Source organism: Rhinatrema bivittatum, chromosome 2, assembly GCF_901001135.1.
Source record: "Rhinatrema bivittatum chromosome 2, aRhiBiv1.1, whole genome shotgun sequence".
In the NCBI taxonomy this organism is placed as follows: Eukaryota; Metazoa; Chordata; class Amphibia; order Gymnophiona; family Rhinatrematidae; genus Rhinatrema; species Rhinatrema bivittatum.
In genome coordinates, this window is record NC_042616.1 from 353,141,068 (window position 1) to 353,165,814 (window position 24,747).

Here is a 24,747-nt window from a genome sequence, read left to right on the forward strand (position 1 = left end):
TCTAAAAATAAATGAGCCCAAGGCCGGCCACGCATAATCAGTTTTGCAGCAGAATTTTATAAAACTTGGAAAGCACAAATACTATATCCCATGTATAAATTGTTACAGTAATCTATAGATGAGAGCACAAACGATGGTACCAATGTGTGAAAATCTTTATGATCCAGTACATATCTTATAAGACACAGTATGCGTAATTAAAAGAAAACAAACCTGATCTGAGTATTGACATTAATTGCTGCAAAAAATGTAACTAATCCAATAATTTTGGATAAGAACGAAAGAGAAGTCATAGGACAATAGTTGCTAATTATTGTCGTGGCAAGAGTTGACTTTTTCAGCAAAGGATGAATAAATGCCTGTTTCAACCAGGCTGATTTTAGTGTGACTAATTTTAGTCTTATTGCTGGTCATTCACAAACTAGCATAAGGTCACCTAGGTATCGATTTTAAAAGTCAGCAAATAATTTGAAACTCCTTAAATTGAGTCATGCCTACTCCATAATCAGCTTTAACACTTTACTCCTGGAGGAATTCTGCGCACAAAAACTTAAAATTCTGCAAGCTTTATATTGGTCAAAAAAACACAATTTACATGAGTCTTTAAGTAATTACATTTTTTAATGAATACAGAAAAAAGTTATTACTTAAAGATGCAGAATTTTAAATATTTTGAGCAGAATTTCCCTAGAAATTCACTGTAAGAGTGTCCCTTCCACTCGCTCTCTCTACTCCCTTGCCACTTTGCCCTCTCAGGCTCCAACCCCTTCCACTCTATTGCCAGTTCCAGAGTTTGACCCCGTTCTCAGTACTGCCCCTCACACAGGCTCCCTCTGTCCCTCCCTCTCTCGCACACATGCTCCCCCTCTCTAATACACATACCCTCATACAGGCTCCCTCACATGCACAAATCCCCTCATACAGGGCCCTCTTTCTTGCGTACACACCCACACAAGCTCCCTTTCTCTCTCTCACATAGGCTATCTATGTCTCTTTTCTCACGCACCTGTTCACACAGGCTCTGTGTCACACATACACAAGCTAGCACCCTCACATACACAAGATCCCTTTTTCATACACACGAGTTCCCAATCTCTCACACATACACACTCCTTCATGATCTCCTCATATAGGCTCCCTCTCTCTGAAACCCACACTTGAGCATCCCCCCCTTACCTCCCATGCTCTCTCACACCCTCCTGCTCTCTCACCCCCCCCCCCCCCTCTCTCTCACACACACACACAAACACACACATTCTCTCTCACCGGGGCCTTCCATCTTCGTCGTGATCAGAGCACACTCCGTGGCACACGGGGGCCTTCCATTTCGCCGCAAACGGTGCTCCAGGTCCTTCATCTTCACTGCAAATGGAGCGCGTTCCTCTGGACGTGCTCTCTTTGCTGCATGCCGGGGTCTCCTCTGCTATTTTCTGTGCAGAATTTGGCAATTCTGCGCAAATTCTATAGTGCAGAATTCCCCCAGGACTAACACTTAGCAACTTAATAAAATTACAGAAGCAAGTTGCAGTCTTGTGCACTAAGTGGCATATGTATAATTATCTGCCTGTTGGTGAGGAGTTGTATGTGTGCACCCAGTGCAGAGAGCTCTTGGCTATTGGAGAATGAGTCCATTTCTGGAGGCCACAGTGGCAAATCTGGAGGAGCTAAGGCAGGTTTTATTTATTTAAAAATATTTATTTCTTATTATCTGCTATGCTGATGGAAGGAGCAAGCAGATGGGAGTTAGCAATCTGTTATGCTCAGCTCCTGAAGTGAGAGGAGTGAGCAATCTGTTGTAAATCTGCTGCTGGATACTCCTGTAGGGGGAGGAGTCAGCAATCTGTTATGAGTCACCGTGCGGCGTTAGCAATCAGTTAGGGACTGGCCCCCGTGGAAGGAGGAGTTTAGCAATCTGATATGCTCCATAAGCGGAACTAGCAATCTTGTTATGATATAGACTGCTGAGTTGGCAATCTGTACCAGCAGAGTGCTAGAGAGGGTACTCAGCTGGAAAGGAATGTAAATAGGTGAATCCTTGGGCCGATGGCAGATGACAGCGCCCCCAGGAGGATATCCTGAGAGGGACCACCGACTAGGCTTGGGTATGGAGACAGACACAGATAGTTCTTTTATTAGACAGGTTAGTAGAATCACCAGAGCTGGCAGTAGTGAGCTGATATGCCCGGCAGGGCTGAAGCCCCTCAGATACTGGAACTGCGATCCCAGTTTTGCTGAGCTGTAGAGAGACTATAGATAGTGAGTAGACAGGGTATGCTGTATTCATAGCCAGTAGTAGATGACAATCTCACATAGATTCTTAAGGAGGCTCAGTAGCTGGAAAGAGGCCCTCGAGGAGCGAGTACCTGGTTCCAGGGAAAGCTCTGAGAGAGCGGTGGTAACTCACGATTGTCTGTATCTGCAATAGCTTCCAGGCAGTAGAGAATCTTCAGAATATTCAGGAACATGGGCCCTCGAGGAGCAAGTACCGGTTCCTATCTGCAATCTGAAATAGAGAAAAGAGAGTGAGGCCCCTGAGGTGCAGGTACCTCTGGTAAGTCCGAGGAGGCAGAGTAGCTTGGACGAATTCGTAGCGAGTCCGTATACTTGTCCTTGCTCATGTCCGAATTCATGTTCTTGCTAACTCAAATCTTTTTATGTTAGAAGCGGATGACATCAATACAAGGGAATGCCCCTCAGGTTCGCGCCCTTGCTGGTACATATTTCGGAGTGCGCCCGCCCTACGTCATCAAGAACATGGCGGATACGCAGTGTTGAGCCAAGCTGGGGAGAAGCGGCACGGAGACGCCGCGGCAGCAAGCCGTCCATCAGACCTGGAGGGAGACGCCACAGAGGTAGAGAGGGTGGAGTGAGGGCGTAGAGCAGCCACGAACGCAACATTATTACCCACCCTTCCTAACAGTTTGGGGTGGGGTACAATAAAACATACACAATTATTAAAACAAAACAAATATAATACTGCTGTCTATATGAGATGGCATAATATAAACATACTCTCTAATCACATATTCTGATTACAGGAGCAGCCATATTACAGAGGTACATAAAGTAGGAGGTATAGTTAAACTGTCCTTTATATGAGTCAATCCAGTGAATTAAGGCCAGTTACAGAATTTTCAAGATCTTTCACATGCTTTTCGTGTGCTTCCAAGATAGTTCTGGATTCCCCAGTGAATTTACAGAGCTGTGAGACTGTTTGAGTCAAGTTGTTGTCTGTATTGACTATCAACCTCCAAACGTCTGATAATGTCACATTAATTGACTCTGGGTTATTCCCTATTCCAACCTCTATGGGGGGGAGGGGATAACCAATGGCAATTGGGCCTGATCAGATTACGAAGGCATTACAACAGGAGTCAGTAAGATATCTGTAGATGACATAACCCCCAATTTTTGTGACGCTCCTTTTTCCTCCCAGGGGATATAGTCATTGGAAATCACACCTGTTGGTTTGGGGGGGTGGGAGCAGTCGGCTAATGCCAAGACTAAGGGAAACCCAGATAATGATTCCCCATCACAATCACTATGTGGAAACTCACCCAGTCTCTGTAAATGGCTGTCTATAGGGTCATGAATCACACCAGAAGCTGGGGAAGAGGTGACTAATTTGGATTTCCTTTTCCTTCCCATCCACTCAAAGCCGCACACCGCTTTGGCATGCAGCTTCGGCAGCATGAAGGTGGCTTGAGCCGCAGCTCCTGGGTTTAATAGAGCTTCCTAGCTCTTCTTGATTATGTCACCATCGGCATAGCCGTAGGGGGGAAGAACACCACCTGAAGATCTTCCTTAGCTGAATCGGGCAGGCAGCTCTTCACCGAAGGTGATAAGTTTGGTGCATTCAATCTCACGCAGCACTCCACCACAACAGTGCACTTTAAAGCGGCAAATAATCAGGGAATGGAAGCTGAAAGAAATATGTCTTTAAAAATTGTTTAGAGTCACGTGATGTGGTGAGCTAGACAGGAGGGAATTGCCCAGGCTCTGAGGGTCAGCTCTGCTTATCTGTAATCCTCTCCAAATCGCTGAGAAATTGCTCAACCCTCTTGCCAAACAGCAATGGCATATGTCCATTGAACATTATATTCAGAGGGCTTCCCCTATTATGTTGGTGAAAGGAGGTAAGAAGGACAAGAAGAAACCACTTGGCACAGATCCTAAAATGGCACCTGGCAGTGATCCTGCTAAGGGAAACCCGATGGCAGTAGTAACTATCACAGATATCAAAGACGTATGTGCAGCTTTAAATGAAAAATTAGCTGCAATCGCATCTCAAATTACGGAGGTCCAGGCTACACTTGCCGACACAAATCCCCGCATTGACCAGGCAGAAGGTCACATAAGTGTTTTAGAGGATGATTCGCTAGCATGCACTGCTAAGCTGGCAGCACAGGACAAACAAATAGCAGACCTCAAGGATAAATTAGACTATTTAGAAAACAGGAAACGCTGCTCCAACCTCTGCTTTTTAGGGTTTCCAGAGGCTGTAGAAGACCACGTTCTGGGGCAGCTATTAACCTGGCTATCGGAGGCCCTGGATTTCCCTGAGCTGCAAGGCTGCGTCGCAGTGGAGCGCGCTCACAGAATCTGAGCAAAAAAGGAAAATATGCAGAGGCATTGCCTCGTTATAGCTAAATTCCTCAACTTTCAGCACAAACAAAAAATCTAGCAGGCGTTTCAAAAAAAGCTGAATCTTGCCTATGAATCCCACCCGATCCACCTATTTCAGGATTATTCAGTTCGGGTATCTGAAGCGCGCAAAGGTTTCTCCCTGGTGTGTACTTCACTTCACCAAAAATAAATAAATAAAGTTTTCTCTGCAATTCCCGGCCAAATTGAGGATCTGGCATAATGAGCAATCGCATGTCTTCGAAACACCTGCAGCAGCTAGGGCTTTTCTGGAGAAAATATAAGGATCTCCTTCCCATATGAACATACATTTTATTGGAAGCACAGGGGAATCTGCCTGTGGGGCTGGGAATGGACCTGTGGGGGGGGGGGTTCTGGGTTTTTGTTTTTTTTTCATTTCTTTATTTTCAAATCTTTGAAATTTAGCCCAAGAATATATATCTTGTACAAAAAAATTAGATGTTAGGTCTGGCAGCAATTATGCAAATTACACAGGCACTCATCTCATATGACATCGCTTATAACAATTACTGGGAACTCATCATTCCCTCCAGGGCTCACAGAGTCTACGTTTACCGGATGGTATAGACAAGGCCTGATCTATGTCTACCAGTTGTTTGCGGCGGCCACAGGAGAGAAACTAGACTTCTCTGCTCTGGAGCAACAATAGAAACTCACACATACAGATCTTTATTCATTCCTCCAAATTAGGCACTTCCTAAATAGTAACCCAATGGATTACGGGGAAACTAGTTCAAATCAGCAGATATGAATGGTTTTGACTTTGGGAAAGGCACAATGCCCTACCATCTCTTATTTTTATAAAACTCTGAATGAATCTGGAAAGTCCTCCCTACTGGAGACATTACATGCAAGATGGATCAAATGGCCCCAATTCTCAGTCACTTATGAAACCTTCAAAAAAGCGTTCGATTCCCTTTCAGAGATCTCAGAAAATGTTTTACTTCGTGAAACAGAATATAAATTTCTGTGGCAACTCTACATACCATCGGACCGCGCTTTTCACTATAAGCTTACTTCTTCGGACCTCTGCATAAAGTGCAACCAAGCGGTGGGCACGTTTTTCCATTATTTCTGGGATGGTATCCGCAACACTTGCACACATTTGCTTCAGGTCACGCTCCCGTTAACCTCCAAATTTTGGCTGTTTGGCCCTGCTGAACAGAATTCTGATACTCTGGGTCTCCATGCACTTTTTCTTAGCAGATCATGGGTTCTTGGTAAGAAAACTATATTGCTTAGATGGATGGAGCCACAGGGCCTGACCCACGAAAAGTGGTTCCAAAAAATGATCCATCTTTGTTCTTTAGAACAGCGCTTCTCAACCAGTGTGTGGCGACACACCAGTGTGTCGCCAAGCACCAGCAGGTGTGTCGCGTGCTCCCGGTCTCTCCCGCTGCTCTTTCTTCCCTGCTGCCATTGCCGCTGGGCTAACAGCATGTTCAAGGCAAATGGGAACGGCAGCGGTGTTTGAGGAAACTGTGGCTCCTGCGGCTGGACTTTTCTTCTTCCCGTGCCTACCCTGGAACAGGAAGTGATATGCAATGCAGTGCACGGGAAAGAGAAAGAGCCGTGCCACGTGGAAAAGTAGCGGCAGCAGCAGCAGCAGTATCGGCCCCTGAGCAGTAGCATGGCCCGGAGCAATTGAAGCAGCCGGCAATAGGCAAAGGAGACAGCAGTATAAGCCTCCCGTGGCCAATGGGATTCTTCTTTTTTGGTCTGCAGGGGCTGGAGGAGGCTGCTGCAGCTACCATTTGTGCCTCGGAGGGGGGGGGAGGAAGTGAGTGAGAGAGAGAAGACAGCCAGCCTGTGTGTGATTGAGAGCGAGTATGTGTGTGATTGAGAGGAACTGGTCAGAGAGATGATGTGTATATGTGAGAGACAATAAAAATGACTGGTCAGGGAGATGACTGGAGTGTGTGTGAGAGAGAGAAAAAGCCTGGAAGTGAGAAATCTGGGTATGTGAGAAAGCATGGGAGTAAGAAGCCTGGTGTTGTGGGGCTGTGTGTGTGAAAGAGAGCATGGGAATGAGAAGCCGTATATGTGAGAGAGAGCATGGGAGTGGGAAACCTTTGTGTGTGTGTGTGTGCATGCATGAGAGAGAGACTGGTCGGTAAGGTGATGGTGTGTGAAAGAGAGAGACTGGTGTGTGTGTGTGTGTGTGTGTATGTGAGAGAAAGAAAGTGATTAAGGGAATGAGAAGCCTGTGCATGTGGAGAGAGCGAGCATGGGAATGAGAAACCTGTGTGTGTGTGAGACACAGTATGGGATTGAGAAGCCCGTATATGTAAGATAGAACACGGGAGTGGGAATCCTGTGTGTGTGTGGTATGAGAGAAACTGTTCAGGAAGGTGACTGGTGTGTGTGTGTGTGTGTGTGTGTGTGTCAAAAACTAGTTGGGAGATGATTGGTTTGTGAGAGACAGAAACTGGTCATGGGAGTGTGACTGGTATGGTATGTGTCTGTGTGAGAGACAGAGAGACTGGTCATGGGCCCTAAGGAAGAGGACCATGAGTATAGAGCTTAGCCACTACTGCTGCTTCTGGTGTGTGCTACAGCCTGCATGGAAGAGGAGTAGGAGAGCTGCCGGAGGGGGTAAGTAAAGGTGGCTTTTTAAGTTTATTTTTCTTGATTGACTGCCATTTTAATTATTTAATATTATGTGATGTTTGCTTTTTTGAAATATTTTATTGGTGTTTGGAGAAATTTTAATAGTTTTTGAGTTTTTAATTGTTGGATGTTATTCTGTTCATAGCTGTTTTGAAACATTTATTCTGCTTAATAGTATAGTTTTATAATTATTTCTGTGTGGGGATCTATAGTTGCTTGCTAGTTCTGTTTTCCTAACTGGAGGTGTATTGGTGTTTAGGGCCTGATTTAATATTTGTAGTGTTGCCTTTTCATAGATAGGGTTGCTCCTGTTTGAGTGTATTCCATAATACAAGTGTAACTGTGTGCAGATTAGTTTATGTGCATAACTGCAGATCCTGGGAGTATGTTAGGTCGGTTCTGTGTGTGTTACTGAGGTGAGATATTTTACTAGCATGTAAGCGTTTGTATCAGTCTTATTTGTTGTGTTTTCTCAAGAGGACATGCATTGGTGGCAAACTGCTGTCATTTCATAAGTAGGGTTATTGAGCCTGGTAGTAGAAGAAGTTTGAGTTGCTGTTACTGAGATGACACCAGAACCAGAATATCTTTTTTGTAGGGTGAGTTGTATGGGGAATGTCGTGATTCTGCTTTACATCCATTATTGTGGGTTGGGGGGTTCCCATGGATGCAAACTGTATTTTTACATCTAGCCCCGTGATGATCATGGGTTCAGTGTATCATGCATGTGAGAACCATCTTTCAGGTGTATTCCGACAGAAAAAAGGTTGAGAACCACTGCCGTAGAATATGCCTTCGCCTGGTCTTCTACATTGAAGAAACATACACGCAGTCAAAAATTTTGGGAACCACTTCTAATGTATCTTTCTCCTACCACGTCATCAGACCCGGGTTGATGTAGTGATCCCATGCACCCATCTGCATCCTATACTCTGATGTTAAGAACTTGGTTAAAAGGTGAGGTGGTTAAAAGGTGAGGTGAAAGAGGCTATTTTAGCCAAAAAATCATCCTTCAAAAATTGGAAGAAAGATCCATCTGAAGAAAATAGGATAAAACATAAGCATTGTCAAGTTAAGTGTAAAACATTAATAAAACAGGCGAAGAGAGAATTTGAAATGAAGTTGGCCATAAAGGCAAAAACTCATAACAAAAACTTTTTTAAATATATCCAAAGCAAGAAACCTGTGAGGGAGTCGGTTAGACCATTAGATGACCGAGGGGATAAAGGGGCTCTTAGGGAAGATACTGCCATTGCAGAAAGACTAAATGAATTCTTTGCTTCCGTGTTTACTAATGAGGATGTTGGGGAGATACCAGTTCCGGAGATGGTTTTCAGGGGTGATGACTCAGACGAACTGAATGAAATCACTGTCAACCTGGAAGATGTAGTATGTCAAATTGACAAACTAAAGAGTAGCAAGTCACCTGGACCAGATGGTATGCATCCTTGGGTACTAAAGGAACTCAAAAATGAAATTTCTGACCTATTAGTTAAAATTTGTAACCTATCATTAAAATCATCCATTATACCTGAAGACTGGAGGCTGGCCACTGTAACCCCAATATTTAAAAAAGGCTCCAGGGGCAATCCGGGTAACTATAGACCAGTGAGCCTAACTTCAGTGCCGGGAAAAATATTGGAAACTATCCTCAAGATCAAAATTGTAGAGCATATAGAAAGACATGATTTAATGGAACACGGTCAACACGGATTTACCCAAGGGAAGTCTTGCCTAACAAACCTGCTTCATTTTTTTGAAGGGGTTAATAAACGTGGATAAAGGTGAAGTGGTAGATGTAGTGTATTTGGATTTTCAGAAGGCGTTTGACAGAGTCCCTCATGAGAGGCTTCTACGAAAACTAAAAAGTCATGGGATAGGAGGCGATGTCCTTTCGTGGATTACAAACTGGTTAAAAGACGGGAAACAGAGAGTAGGACTAAATGGTCAATTTTCTCAGTGGAAAAGGGTAAACAGTGGAGTGCCTCAGGGATCTGTACTTGGACCGGTGCTTTTCAATCTAACTAGATAAACAACGCTTGACCGACGTGCCGCAAATGCGCAGTAGAGAGCAGCTCTACTGCGCATGTGCGGGCGAGCACGTCAGTCTTAGGAAAAAAAAACATGGCGGCGGCGGGCGGCAGCGGCCAGTAGTGAGGGAGGGAGGAGAGAGAGAGAGGGAGGGACGGACTGACTGAGTGGGAGGGGCTGAGTGGGAGGGGCTGAGTGGGAGGGGCTGAGTGGGAGGGGCTGAGTGGGAGGGGCTGAGTGGGAGAGAGGGAGGGATTGAGTGAGAGGGAGGGATTGAGTGAGGGGGAGGGATTGAGTGAGGGGGAGGGACTGAGAGGGAGGGATTGAGTGAGGGGGAGGGACTGGGAGGGAGGGACTGAGTGAGAGGGAGGGACTGAGGGGGAGGGAGGAGTGGGTGAGTGTGTGGGAGGGAGGTAGGGGGTGGGGAAGAGTGAGGGGAGAGGGAGAATGAGGGAGAGGTGAGAGTCAGGGATGTAAGTGGAAGGGGGAGAGGGAGAATGTAATGTAGCCCGTTTTAACGGGCTTAACGGCTTGTATATATATAAATGATCTGGAAAGGAATACGACGAGTGATGTTATCAAATTTGCGGATGATACAAAATTATTCAGAGTAGTTAAATCACAAGTAGACTGTGATACATTACAGGAGGACCTTGCAAGACTGGAAGATTGGGCATCCAAATAGCAGATGAAATTTAATGTGGACCAGTGCAAGGTGCTGCATATAGGGAAAAATAACCCTTGCTGTAGTTACACGATGTTAGGTTCCATATTAGGAGCTACCACCCAAGAAAGAGATCTAGGCGTCATAGTAGATAATACATTGAAATCGTTGGCTCAGTGTGCTGCAGCAGTCAAAAAAGCAAATAGAATGTTAGGAATTATTAGGAAGGGAATGGTTAATAAAACAGAAAATGTTATAATGCCTCTGTATCGCTCCATGGTGAGACCACACCTTGAATACTGTGTACAATTCTGGTCGCCGTATCTCAAAAAGGATATAGTTGCAATGGAGAAGGTACAGAGAAGGGCAACCAAAATGATAAAGGGGATGGAACAGCTCCCCTATGAGGAAAGGCTGAAGAGGTTAGGGCTTTTCAGCTTGGAGAAGAGGCGGCTGAGGGGGGATATAATAGAGGTCTTTAAGATCATGAGAGGTCTTGAACGAGTAGATGTGACTCTGTTATTTTTACTAATCGGAGAAAATTCTTTTTCACTCAACGCACAATAAAGCTCTGGAATTTGTTGCCAGAGGATGTGATTAGTGCAGTTAGTGTAGCTGGGTTCAAAAAAGGTTTGGATAAGTTCTTGGAAGAGAAGTCCATTAACTGCTATTAATCAAGTTTACTTAGGGAATAGCCACTGCTATTAATTGCATCAGTAGCATGGGATCTTCTTAGTGTTTAGGTAATTGCCAGGTTCTTGTGGCCTGGTTTGGCCTCTGTTGGAAACAGGATGCTGGGCTTGATGGACCCTTGGTCTGACCCAGCATGGCAATTTCTTATGTTCTTATGTTCATGGCTTCTCATAACTTCCATTATTGGGATTCAAAGACCCTTCAACATTTTTAGCTGTATGTTTCCTTGCACTCTCCATACTCCCGTTTTCTTGCATGCTATCTACAAGTGATGGAATTATACATTGGGTCTAATTGTACTATTTGTATTATTTCCCCACTTTGCTGTACAGTTGCTTTATTTGGAATTGGTTGGGGGGAACTGTGCTTCTTTTAGCTCTGCTTGGTCCCATCAAAATGTGATGTGTTGATGTAGAGCCATACTATGATATCCTTGGAAACACAGTGTACAATATGTTCTTGTCAATGTAAGTGCTAAATGATTGGAGGAGAGGTTAAAGGGGGGGGGGGGAATGAGAGGCTGGGATGAGGGGATATTCCGGGGGATATGTTGAAACATGTTGATTTGGTTTATGGAATAGTTTGTTTGTTTGTTTATTTATTTATTTATTTATTTACTTTTATTTACCGACATTCGTGAAACACATCATGCCGGTTTACAAAGAACTCAGGCGGGAAATACAATAAAACAATATAAAACAATATAACAAAATAATAATATAACAAAATAACATTGCTAGCAGAAACAAAAATCAGAATACAAAAAGAACCAAAATGGAGCAATAACAGAAGGGGGGAGGAGGGTCGTAGGGAGGGAGGGGAGAAGGCATATCTAGATGAAATATAAAACAAAGATAAAATAGAGAAGAGGGAGACTATGTACAGTAGGAATATGTACAGGTACTGTTAACTTAAGAAGTACTACGGAAGTATTGGAAAACCGGCCATATTGATTGGGCGGCGGTATTCACTAGGATATAACTTAATTAATGGGAAACTGAGGGTGTAGAGGGAGAGAGGAGTACAAGGGGAGAAGGTGGAGGCCGGGTGGCCCAGGGATCTAAGGGTGGCTAGGGTGGGGAGAGGGGATGGGGGTGGGTTGGGTGAAAGGAGGATGACAGGGCAGGGGGAACTGAAAGGTGTGGTGGCAGGAGTTGTATTTTGTTGGAAAACTAATAAACACAGTATAAAAAAAATGTTTAAACAGCTTGTAATTTTAATCATAAATTGTTCGGAAGACAGTTCCATAATGTGGGGCCTTGAATAGAGAGAGAGCGTTCCCTGGTTTAAGTAAGTTATGCTCCTTCACCAAAAGTTGCACCTGTAGATTGTCCTGTAGATTGCAGAACATGGGCAGGAGTATGAATTCTTAAAATAGACTGTATCCAAGGTGAGAAACATTGTAAAGAAGATTGACTAATTACAGCAGTTTTATATTGTATGCAAGGTAGACAATGAGAAAAAAATTGGTTGGTATCATGCCAGGTAGATCTCAAAGGAATACTAAATGTCATCAGCATAAAACTTAAATGACACACCAAGTTGTCCTAGGATTTGACATGAGTTAAATAGATATTAAAGAGTACAGAGGATAGTGCAGCCCCTTGTGGTACACCAGATTGTATATGATGCCAAGATGAAGTGAATGAATTGATCCTAATTTGATATGTTCAATTGGCCAAATAAGAAGAGAACCAGTTGAGAACTGTACTGCCTATACCAATTTCTCTAAGCCATGATAACAATATTAGATGATTTAAAGTGTTGAAAGCGACACGTCTAATAACTCTAAAATGTATCCTGTGCCGGAATCAAAACCACAGAGAAAAGTGTCTAATAATGCGATAAATATATAGGGGAGACCTTCAGGGATGTAAGAGCAGTCCTAATTCCAATCTTGCAGCTCTTGTGCTACTTTGAAGGAGCAAAGTCACATGGCAGAAAGTGATCCTATAGCTAGGAACTGCCCTCCAGGTGATGCTTTATTCTCTTGCTCCAAGGATGTGTCTCCAGAGCTTTGTGTTCAGGAGGGATGGATTAGGACACCTGTTATAGTGGGTAATTCGATCATCAGAAATGTAGACAGCTGGGTGGCTGGTGAGTGAGGATTGTTTGGTAACTTGCCTGCTTAGTGTGAAGGTAGTGGACATGCCACCTAGATAAGATTTTAGAAAGTGATGGGGAGGAGCAAAATGTTATGGTACCAATGACATAAGAAGATTGAAGAGGGAGATTCTGGAGGTTAAATTTCAGTGTTTCATTCTCAGAAATGCTCCCCATTCCAGGAGCAGAGGCAAGTTGAGCTCTAGAGTCTCAATGCATGGATGAGACAATTGTGCAGGGAAGAGGTTTTTCCATTTGTTAGGAAGTGGGGAACATTTTTAGGAAGGGAGAGCCTATTCTAACAGGATGGGCTCTACCTTAACCAGAGTGGAATCAGGCTGCTGTCACTAACCTTTAAAAAGGAGAATGGATTGGAACTGGTAAACACAAATTGGTTGTTTCCTCTTTCAAAAAGTACAAAGATTAGGGAATATGCAATGAAGTTATTAAGTGATGCACTGAAGACAAATCGAGAAAATACTTCTATATTCAATGCATAATTAAACTCTGGAATTTGTTGCCAGAGGATGTAGTAAAAGCTGTTAGTGTAACTGGGTTTAAAAAAAGATTTGGACAAGTTCCTGGAAGAAAAGTCCATAAACCATTATTAAGGTAAACTTGGGAAAATCCACTGTTTGTGGAATAAACAGCATGGAATCTATTGAACTCAGGAATCCTGCCAGGCACTTGTGGTCTGGATTGTCTGCGTTGGAAGCAGGATGCTGAAGTTGATGGACCACTGATCTGACCCAGCTTGGCAAAACTTATGTTCTTAGAGCATCTTTTAAAGTAGATAATGGGTGAAAACTGACATACTCAGAAGTGCATGGTTTGGAATGAAGGATACTGACAAAACAGGGAAATTAGGGAATCCAGATAGAGAAATTGTAATAAATGCTAAAGTTGTACAGGTGCCTTTAAGTAAAGAGCAGAAAGGTTAAACATTACTTCCGTCAATGAGCAGATTGTTAATACAAACAAAAAACATACTTTGAAATGTCTGTCTAGAAATGCTAGAAGTATAAAAAATAAGATGGGAGAGCACTGAATGAAGAGAGAGGTATTACTCACCAACACAAATAAAAGAGCCGCGAGGTTACTCACCAACACAAATAAAAGAGCCCACATAACACCTATTCTCTACAGTCTGCACTGGCTACCCATAAAAGCCAGAATCACATTCAAGACATTATCAATGATCCACAAGGATATTACGAGCACCGCACACCTAAACCTAAACTCGCAACTCCGACCTCACACATCACAAAGACCTATCAGATTCAACTACAAAGGTTCCTTATACGCTCCCCCGATCAAAACTTCACGATCTAAACGAGCACTTTCCTCAGCTGGGCCCACCCTCTGGAACTCATTACCACCAGATCTACGCCAAGAAACCTGTCATATAACTTTTAAGAAAAATTTAAAAACGTGGCTCTTCCGGCAAGCATTTCCAGAATCGCAGGAACACTCTGATACGGGCCAAAGAGCAAAAGAGTAAAATTAGTTCACTACAAGTTCCATGACCACACCTCAAGTTCCACGACCGCCCACACCTCTTCAAGGCCCGATTTACACCTCATCTGGACAACCCACTTACAACCCACTTGTAGTGAAAGCCACCTCATCTGGACAACGCACTTACAACACACCTGTAGGGAAAGCCTCCCGCGTGGATGCACTAATTCTTTAGTTCATGCATTACTGATATCTAAACTCATAAACATTGGTCACTGTTCAGCTCATCATTTATTTTTAGTTATCTCCACATGAATCCACGTTATTTGACAGCCCACCTGTTTGATTGTTCCACTTGTGGATGCATTAATTCTTTAGCCCATGCATTACTCATAACCAGGCACATAAACATTGGTCCCTGATACCTGTATATCCCAAATTAACACATCATTTATTCTTAGTTATTCTCTACATGTTTCACGTATCATAACGAGTTACTGTTGTCTTTACATATATATTTTATACTATTCTATTTATTATTTATTTTATTTCAAGTTAGTTATTTACACCTTTATCTATTTTATTACATGTTATTTACTATATAGATTCTCGTCATTTGATGAGTCACTGTTGTTTATTTAATATTTATTCTCATGTTCTGAAACTCTGTTTATTGTAACGCCTCACCGCGATTGTTTTGTTTTATGTAAACCGACCTGATTTGATATTTGTATCGAGAACGTCGGTATATAAAAATGCTAAATAAATAAATAAATAAATATTGGCATCTCAGAGACCTAGTGGAAGAAGGATAACCCTGGGACACACTGATATCAGGGTGCAAACTATATTGCAGGGATAGGATGGATCAAATTGATGGGGTTGTGGTGCTGTATATAGTTATACAGGATAAAAGTTCTGCTGGAAACAAAATGCACTGTACTCTTTATGGTTAGAAATTCCATGTGAGAAGGGGCTAGAACAGCAGTGGGAATATACTACTCTCTACCTAGCCAGAATGAACAGACAGATAATGAAATGCTAACAAAATTATTGATCTGGTTTTGGCTGCTGTGCAGCTTCCCCTCTTGCAGGGGATCCCAGTGAGCATACTCTACAGCAGTGGTTCTCAACCTTTTTTTTCTGTCAGGACACACCTGACAGATGGTTCTTACATGCGTGACACACTGAACACATGATCATCATGGGGCTAAATTTAAACATATACTCTGTATCTACAGGAACCGCCCTGACCCCCCAACAATGGGTACAGAACAGAATTAGGACATTCTCTGTTCAATTTACCATTCAAAAAATATATTTCTGGTGTCATATCCAATAACAGCAACATAAACACTCTCCTACCAGGTACAATAGCACTCCTTATGAAAAAACAGTAATTTACTATGAATACATGTCCTTCTGAAAAAACACAACAAATTATATTCATACAAATGCCTACATGCTAGTAAAATACTTCACCTCAATCACACACATAGAATTGACCTTCACCAAGTACAGAAAGACCATAAAGTACAAATATAGAGACAGCAACTGGAATGGAAACCCAAAAAAGCCATGCTGCATTCACTGCAAAACAGAAATATAGCACGTAACAGACTCGCAGGATCTGCAATAATGTACACAAACCAATACGCAAAAAGTTACTTTCGTAGCGTGTAGCCAGATGGACTCAGGATCAGTGGATTATGTGCTCTTCTGCTAGCAGATGGGAGACTGAGTCAGATTTCAAAGCTGAGGTCACCATAGATATACCCATGCAGTGACCTCAGCTCTTCAGTATCTCTCTGTCTCTTAGCAGATGCGGACACTGTCCCACACACTTAAGAATTACAGCAAAGAAGATAAATTTTACCTTAAAGAAGATCAAGCCCTGCTCTCCTGCGGTGATACCCAAGGGTCCCTCCCCCAGTTGAGAACTCCTGAGGTGATCTTTGATATCCCTCAGAGGTGAGCCTTGGTCTGGTAGCCGGCTCTCCAACATGGACTTAGCCCCTAGAGCAGCTGAAAGGCAGCGGGAGCTTAACGGAGCGTGACAGTGAAGGTAAAGCCCTCTTTCTCCCCCCCCCCCCCCCCCCCCCCCCGCAGCTGGAGATCATCCAGGCACGCGATCGGTAAGCACCGAGACCAGGTAAGCAGAAAACCTTAAATTAACGTCTCCGGGGCTTGGAGTGCGTACCAATTCCGTTTTTTCATCCGGTAAGGTAAAAAGGGAGCACTGATGGGTTGAGCAGCTAGGCCCCGATCTGGTGCAGAGATCCAGACACGTGGAGACCTTTGGGGGCGTCATCTTATGAGCAGGGGGCGTCGGCACCATCTTCCCTTCTCAACCGGCGGTACACTCGCAACAAGCTGGATGACCAATTCGCCCAACTTGTGCGCCTCCAATATAGATGTGCGCACAACTGAGCGCTTAACTACACGCGTGCATAGTGCTCATCTTCACGCGTGCATAGTGTTCATAACTGCATGCATATCGAAGCACATTACCTGTGTGTCTATACACAGGCAGTGGCACCGGCATCCAAGAAGCTCAGAAGGCACTCTCTTTGCAGAACCTACCACATCAGAGCCGCACAGCCTGAACTGGAGTCCTGTCTGTGTCGTCATTGCGAAAAAGCCCAAGGAGTACCAAAGCCTGGTCCCTCATAGTCTGAGGATGGGTCCGGAACTACTACATACGATAGCACCTCGGACCTATGCAACTCCGAAATGGCATATCCACAAGAGGGCATTTCAGGGGCTCCTGCTCAGACACCCCCTGGGGCTAACATGGACCCAGGAGCCTTCTCCTGGTTAGACATTTTCCATGGACTGCAAGCCTTCGATCAGGTGCAATCAGCCCCGGATGCGACCCAGGTCCAATCCCAGCCAGGAGCACCTGACCCTCCCGGCCCTGCTCGGGTGCCATGAGACATGCCTCGCTTCACCAAAAATTTTACTGACAGGGACCCGGACACCTCCGACGATGATGGTGCCTCACTGGAGGAAGGAGAAATCCCTCCAGGCCTGGAACAATACAGAACAATGCTTCACTTCTTTCACAGGGAGGAATTACCAGCCCTTGTTTCACAGACCCTGAAGACTCTGGGGATCCCAGGCGGAACGAAAGAAGAACCCCATCTTGGTGTCCCTTCCTAAGGTCTCATGCTATTTTCCAATGATAGAAGCCATCCAGGAACTGATTGATCTGGAGTGGGATGCCCCGGAGGCATATTTTAAAGGAGGTCGGGCCTTGGAAGCCTTGTACCCTCTGGAACCAGTAAGAACATAAGAAAATGCCATACTGGGTCAGACCATACTGGGTCAGACCAAGCCCAGCATCCTGTTTCCAACAGTGGCCAATCCAGGCCATAAGAACCTGGCAAGTACCCAAAAAACTGTCTATTCCATGTTACCATTGCTAATGGCATTGACTATTCTCTAAGTGAACTTAATAGCAGGTAATGTACTTCTCCACCAAGAACTTATCCAATCCTTTTTTAAACACCGCTATACGAACTGCACTAACCACATCCTCTGGCAACAAATTCCAGAGTTTAATTGTGCGTTGAGTAAAAAAGAACTTTCTCCGATTAGTTTTAAATGTGCCCCATGCTAACTTCATGGAGTGTCCCCTAGTCTTTCTACTATCCGAAAGAGTAAATAACCGATTCACATCTACCCGTTCTAGACCTCTCATGATTTTAAACACCTCTATCATATCCCCCCTCAGTCGTCTCTTCTCCAAGCTGAAAAGTCCTAACCTCTTTAGTCTTTCCTCATAGGGGAGCTGTTCCATTCCCCTTATCGTTTTGGTAGCCCTTCTCTGTATCTTCTCCATCGCAATTATATCTTTTTTGAGATGCGGCAACCAGTGACCAAGGAATGCCTGCGTTTCCCGAAAGTGGATGCCATGGTCTGCGCCATCTCGAAGCGAACAACCATCTCCATGGAGGGAGGGGTGGCATTGAAGGATACCCAGGATAGACGATTAGAGTCCATCCTTAAGCAAGCATTCGATGCAACAGCTATGACACTGCAGATCGCTTCCTGCTGCGCGCTGGTGGCACGTTCCTGCCTGTTCCTATCAAGAGAAGCAGATAATTCTGGAACGTTTGCCTTTCTGATGGACGAAGCTCAGACCTGGTGTGTACCTCAGCCAGAGGAGTAGCCTCGTTAGTGGTGGCCAGAAGGCAGTTACGCGACTTCTAAGATGAATCTCACAAGAAAGCCCTTTAAGGGATCTCTCTTATTCGGAAGCGAATTAGAGAAGCTAGCCAGCAAGTGGGGTAAATCCCCAGTGCCTCGGCTACCAGAAGACAGGGGTAAAAGATTCCAACACCCCTCCCCCAGAAGAACTAGGGGCAAAGGCTCCCAACGTTTTCGACCCTACAGTTACTTATCGTTCCAAGTACCTTGTCCCTCCGGAAGGTCCCAGCCCTTTCGGAACAGACAAACCAAGAGAGGAACAGGTCCGGAGGCAGGCTCCACCCGAGCTTCCCAATGAGAATGGGCTGATCCATCCACAGGAAGAGAAAATAGGGGGTCGGCTTTCCAGGTAATCAAATTTGCAGATGATACAAAATTGTTCAGAATAGTTAAATCACAAGCAGATTGTGATAAATTGCAGGAAGACCTTGTGAGGCTGGAAAATTGGGCATCAAAATGGCAGATGAAATTTAATGTGGACATGTGCAAGGTGATGCATATAGGGAAAAATAACCCATGCTATAGTTACACAATGTTAGGTTCCATATTAGGTGCTAGTACCCAAGAAAGAGATCATAAGAACATAAGAAAATGCCATACTGGGTCAGACCAAGGGTCCATCAAGCCCAGCATCCTGTCTCCAACAGTGGCCAATCCAGGCCATAAGAACCTGGCAAGTACCCAAAAACTAAGTCTATTCCATGTAACCATTGCTAATGGCAGTGGCTATTCTCTAAGTGAACTTAATAGCAGGTAATGGACTTCTCCTCCAAGAACTTATCCAATCCTTTTTTAAACACAGCTATACTAACTGCACGAACCACATTCTCTGGCAACAAATTCCAGAGTTTAATTGTGCGTTGAGTAAAAAAGAACTTTCTCCGATTAGTTTTAAATGTGCCCCATGCTAACTTCATGGAGTGTCCCCTAGTCTTTCTACTATCCGAAAGAGTAAATAACCGATTCACATCTACCCGTTCTAGACCTCTCATGATTTTAAACACCTCTATCATATCCCCCCTCAGTCGTCTCTTCTCCAAGCTGAAAAGTCCTAACCTCTTTAGTCTTTCCTCATAGGGGAGTTGTTCCATTCCCTTTATCATTTTGGTAGCCCTTCTCTGTACCTTCTCCATCGCAGTTATATCTTTTTTGAGATGCGGCGACCAGAATTGTACACAGTATTCAAGGTGCGGTCTCACCATGGAGCGATACAGAGGCATTATGACATTTTCCGTTTTATTCATCATTCCTTTTCTAGGCGTCATAGTGGATAACATATTGAAATCGTCAGTTTAGTGTGCTGCGGCAGTCCAAAAAGCAAACAGAATGTTGGGAATTATTAGAAAGGGAATGGTGAATAAAACGGAAAATGTCATAATGCCTCTGAATCGCTCCATGGTGAGACCGCACCTTGAATACTGTATACAATTCTGCTCGCCGCATCTCAAAAAAGATATAATTGCGATGGAGAAGGTACAGAGAAGGGCGACCAAAATGATAAAGGGAATGGAACAGCTCCCCTATGAGGAAAGACTAAAGAGGTTAGGACTTTTCAGCTTGGAGAAGAGACGGCTGAGGGGGGGGATATGATAGAGGTGTTTAAAATCATGAGAGGTCTAGAACGGATAGATGTGAATTGGTTTTTTACTCTTTCGGATAATAGAAAGACTAGGGGGCACTCCATGAAGTTAGCATGTGGCACATTTAAAACTAATCGGAGAAAGTTCTTTTTCACTCAACGCACAATTAAACTCTGGAATTTGTTGACAGAGGATGTGGTTAGTGCAGTTAGTATAGCTGTGTTTAAAAAAGGATTGGATAAGTTCTTGGAGGAGAGGTCCATTACTTGCCAGGTTCTTATGGCCTGGATTGGCCACTGTTGGAAACAGGATGCTGGGCTTGATGGACCCTTTGTCTGACCTAGTATGGCATGTTCTTATGTTCTTACCAACGATGGGTCGAAATCACATCGGACAAATGGGTACTAAACATCATTTGTGAAGATTACTCTCTGGAGTTTCACAGCATCCCTCGGGACAAATTAATGATATTACCCTGCCACTCCCACACCAAGAGACTGGCAGTGGAATCCACTCTGACAAGACCTCTCAGTCTGAAGGCTATAACTCCGGTACCTATGCCCCAGAAAAATACGGGGTGTTATTTCATCTATTTTATCGTTCCCTAGAAAGAAGGATCATTCTGACCCATCTTGAATCTCTAGAACTTCAGCCGTCATCTGCGGGTACTACACTTCCGCATGGAAGCTCTCTGCTCCGTAATAATGGCAGTACAACCGGGAAAGTTCCTAACCTCCCTGGACCTCTCCGAAACCTACCTTCACATCCCAGTCCATCAAGATCACCAACGTTTTCTACGCTTTGCGGTACTGGGACATCATTACCAGTTCCGAATGGTACCCTTCGGCCTAGCAACCGCCCCCAGAACATTCTCCAAAATTATATTTGACGTGGCTGCATAACTAAGGAAGGAAGAGATCTTGGTACACCCTTACTTAGATGACTAGCTGATCAGGGCAAAGTCTTCGGAAGAGAGCCGGCAGGTGACCAGCAGAGTCAAGAACCTACTGCAGGAACTCGGCTGGGTTGTGAACACGGTCAAGAGCAGTCTGCAGCCTTTTCAGTCTCTAACCTGGGATCCTGTTTTGACACCAAACAGAGCATATTTTTCCTCCCTTCCCCGAGGAGGAGGAAGCTGGTGGAACAATTATGACGATTAATGGCCAGTACACGCCCCAAGGTATGGGACTATTTTCAAATCCTCGGACTCATGGCTTCAACCCTGGAGGTTGTTCCATGGGCAAGGTCGTTCCATGGGCAAGGGCTCACATGCGACCACTCCAGTGCTCCTTACTGTCACGCTGGAACCCACTGTCCCAGGACTACTCAATTCACCTCCAACTACCAGCAGAGGCAGGTTCCCAGCTTCAGTGGTGGCTACTGGAAGACGACCTAAGCAGAGGAGTAAGCCTATCCCCACCGAACTGGATTGTGCTCCCCACGGACACGAGCCTACGAGGGTGGAGAGCCCACTGTCAGGAACTGACAGCCAAGGGACAATGGAGCAAGGAAGAGGCGGGATGGAACATAAACCGCCTGGAAGCTCAAGTAGTCAGTCTGGCAATATGTTCAGCCTGTTGCATCTCCGAGCTACAGGCACTATCCTGTCTGGAACCATTCCTTAGGTTCACTCTTGGAACAATACAGCTTAGCGCCATCCCCTCCTTCCTATCGAAAGTGGTTTCTGAGCTTCATTTATTTATTTATTTATTTATTTATTTAGAATCTTTTATATACCGAGGTATAGCAGTCTGCCTTCACTCCGGTTTACGTTTTAACAACTTGTTACATAAAGAAACGGTAAACAGTAAAAACTAGTAGCTTGTTAACTTAACGCAAATAGAACCAATTCTATAACTAGGCTAATACAAACAACGTACAGATAGATATTACAATTAATAATCATAATACACATAGATTTAAAAAAATCATAGTACACGTAGATTCAAAAAACACGTAGATTCAAAAAATATTTGAACCAAGCCTTCTCCCTACCATCTCCAGAGGAACATAAGGACTCGAAGACTCCTAACTTCTTCGCCATCTAAATGTCGGCATACTCCTGGAGCGATATCTGGAAAGATCGGAACTGGTGCACAAAACGGATCGCTTGTTCGTTCTCTACAGCGGGAAGAATCAAGGAGAAGTGGCCTCGCGAGCAACCATAGCTCGCTGGCTCAAGGAAGTAATCAAGGCAGCCTACATAGAGGCAGGAAAGCCCTTACCCCTACAGGTTACGGCTCATTCCACTAGGGCCTAGGCAGTATCTTGGGCAGAAATGAAACTGCTGTCGCCCGCAGAGATCTGTTGGGTGGCGACGTGGTCCTCCCTACACACTTTCTCCAGGTTCTACTGCCTGGATTTTCAGGCCCAAGAAGACGCAGTCTTCGCAAAGGCAGTACTAAGTGTGCCACGGGCAGCCTCCCGCCCTGTCCGGGAGTAGCTTTTGTACATCCCACTGGTCCTGAGTCCATCTGGCTACACACTAGGAAATGGAGAAATTACTTACCTGATAATTTTGTTTTCCTTAGTGTAGACAGATGGACTCAGCATCCTGCCCATGGCTGCCCCCAGAGAAGGAGGGCCTCTGAAAGCGAACTGCAAGATTAAACAAGTACGGGTTAGCCGTTGCCTACCCCTAGTTCAAGACACCTGCAGTTGGCCCGGTGTCGGAGTTAATTCGTTGAGTGCACTGGCGGTCTCCAGTGTTTTTGAAATCAGTTGAAAATCAATAACTAGCTATGTATTAGTTGCCGAGGGTAAACTTAATTATCGCACTTAAAAAGTTGAAACTTTATTTTTTATTGTAACAAAAATTATTCTATATTTTATTGTATTTTTTATAGTGGAGAAAAGACCTCAGTATTGGCGGGATATCCGAAACCGGAAACCTCTTAGGAGCCAATTGTTTCAGTCACCGGTCTTATATTCTCTCATTTTTATTTTAATAAAAATTGTCCAAAATGACTATGTTAATAGATTTTTTTATCATTGTTAATGTAATGTCATTGCGATTTTAGTATTGTTAATTATTGTCTATTATTGAAGAGAATATACTTCTTGTTGTAAATCTCACCAATTGTCTTCAAAATTTTTGACAAAAATATCTTTCTTCTTAATTGTCATTGATATTAACCATCAACTATTGGATCTTGTGATAATCGCGTGACTTTGTTAATAGTTTTCTCCACGACATCAGTATTGAAAATTTTTTTCTGATAGCCCTACTTGGGAAGTCCCGTCATGGTATCAGAAATGTGTTATTGTTTCAAACTTCTCCCAGATGAATAGCACTTGCGGTATATAATTCTTGTTAACCACACTGTCGCAATCTTTATAAAGTGTGATGCTTGCGGTGTATAACTCTTTTTTAGCCGCACTGCCACTGCTTAAATTTAAGCAGATCAATTATCTGTTGCCAACATTCTTTGATAATCCCGACATTAAATAAGAAACTTTAAACCAGTGCACTTATCTGGCGCTTGTATCCAAAAATTCTTAAATTACTGCCCTTCCGTGCCTCAGGGTAATATGGTCTGTTTGACCGCCGCCAACATGGCTGACGTTTCGCAGTGGAAAACGCTGCTTCAGGGCAGGCTCTGTAAATTAAAGCAAGGATCAATACAATTGCTGGCTGGCATTATATAAGTTGGAAAAATTGTTTTGTACTCACAATCTTAACGAGTCTCTCCTTCAACGGGTGTCGGGCTCAATCTGAAATTTTTCATGGCGGAATCGCGCTAATTTAAACAACAGAGTGACTTGAAAATGTACCAATCAGAATCAATAAAATGACTACGTATTGCCGTCATTTTTAAAGGTCCACAACACTGTTTCTCCATTGTTACGTTCAACGTGATGACATCTGATTTAAATGTCTTCGATTCATACAAAACCGATCGTGTGCTTGCAACTGCAATGTCAATTGTGTAAATGAAAGGTATCTCAGAACAATATTGTCCACGTTCAACCCCTATGAATTTGTTATGAACTGATTTTAATTTATTAAACCGTTCCATTCAATTTTGGAATTAAGACCATTCGGTTCTTCAGACTGTAGTGTGAAAATCCATTTCTGCTCTCTCCTATACAGATATTTTTCACAATTACCACCTCTTTGGTTTGACTTGACATGATCTAATATGAACCATCTTAAATCTTTAACATCATGGTTCTCTTGGATGCAATGGGTTACAATGGGGGCAGTTAACTTCTTTTATTTTTTAAACAACTCTTATGTTTTCCTATTCTTAATCTAAAGGATCTTTTTGTTTGCCCAACATAAGTCTTATTGCATGGACAAGTTATGATGTAAACTACAAAATCGGTTTGGCAGGTAGTAAAATTGTATAATTTGTATCTACATTGCGTTTGGTTGCATATATATTCCTTAACTTCCAGAGTCTGATCGCAGATCTTACAATGGCCACATTTATAATGGCCATATGGAATCCTCCCATCAAGAGTTTGTAATGTGTTTGATTTCTCTTTTAGAGGTGATGGACTTAAAATTTCTTTCAGATTTCTGGTTCTTGAATATGCCATCCTAAACTCTGTATCCTCCATCTCTGGTATCATTTTTATAAGATACCAGTGATTTACGTATCAATTGAACAATCCTACGTGAGGAAGGGGAATGTTGAATAACGCAAGTGACAGTATCTGGATCTTGAGGTTTCTGTTGTTGAACTAAAAGAGCTTCTCTGTCATAATACAACGCTCTTTTAAAAC

General features: G+C 43.6%; 1 protein-coding gene across 8 annotated transcripts in view; it reads left to right on the forward strand.

The window, feature by feature from the left end:
• The window catches only part of INVS (inversin), a 1,037,426-nt gene that overhangs the window by 2,064 nt on the left and 1,010,615 nt on the right, over positions 1–24,747 (forward strand). Inside the window, exon 2 of one of the 8 annotated variants that reach the window (XM_029589897.1) lies at positions 2,662–2,852. The exons of the other annotated variants lie outside the window; for them this stretch is intronic. The gene's annotated coding sequence lies outside the window, so the exon portion shown is untranslated. The remainder of the gene's footprint in view (positions 1–2,661; positions 2,853–24,747) is intronic. 8 annotated transcript variants of the gene reach the window in all.